Genomic DNA, 720 nt, shown 5'->3' with positions numbered 1-720 from the left:
CAGCCTTGTTGTGCCCCACGGCAGGATCCGCCATCACCCTTGCACGTGCTTGTGCTTCCCTGCATGCTCTTGCACAGCCCTGCACACCCGTGCATGCTCTCACACGCTTGTGCACACCCTCGTACTCTTGTGCACAGCCTTGCACACTCCACGTGTTTCCACGCAGCCTTGCACACCCGTGCACACTCTCACACACTTGTGCATGCCCCACACGGGTGCAGCCGAGCCCCGGCAGCCGTGCACCCATGGGTGCATCATCCATCATCCTCGACTGGAGGGTGGGGGTCAGGCTGGGGTTGCCCCACATCCTGGGGGTGCTGAGGTGGGAGATGGGGGGACACACACACTCACACTCACACACACACACACACACACACACGGGTGCAGCCGAGCCCCAGCAGCCGTGCACCCATCCATCATTCCCCCCCGCATCCCCAGCTGGAGGGTGGGGGTTGGGCTGGGGTTGCCCCACATTCTGGGGGTGCCGAGGCAGGAGGAAGGGGACACACACACACACACACACACACTCACACTCACACACCCCCCCCCGTGTGCAGCCGAGCCCCGGCCGCTGCGTTTTAAATCCGCCGGAGGAATTTCTGCCGCGGCCAAGACAAACGTGACCTACTTTCTGCCCGTCCCCGCACGGAGCGGAGGAGCCCGAGGGCCGGGCACGGTGCCCAGCGCAGCCCCACGGCCCCCCCCCTCCATCATCACCAA

Source organism: Calidris pugnax, unplaced genomic scaffold, assembly GCF_001431845.1.
Source record: "Calidris pugnax isolate Ruff unplaced genomic scaffold, ASM143184v1 scaffold337, whole genome shotgun sequence".
Taxonomy (NCBI): Eukaryota; Metazoa; Chordata; class Aves; order Charadriiformes; family Scolopacidae; genus Calidris; species Calidris pugnax.
Note: the sequence above shows the minus strand (reverse complement) of the source record.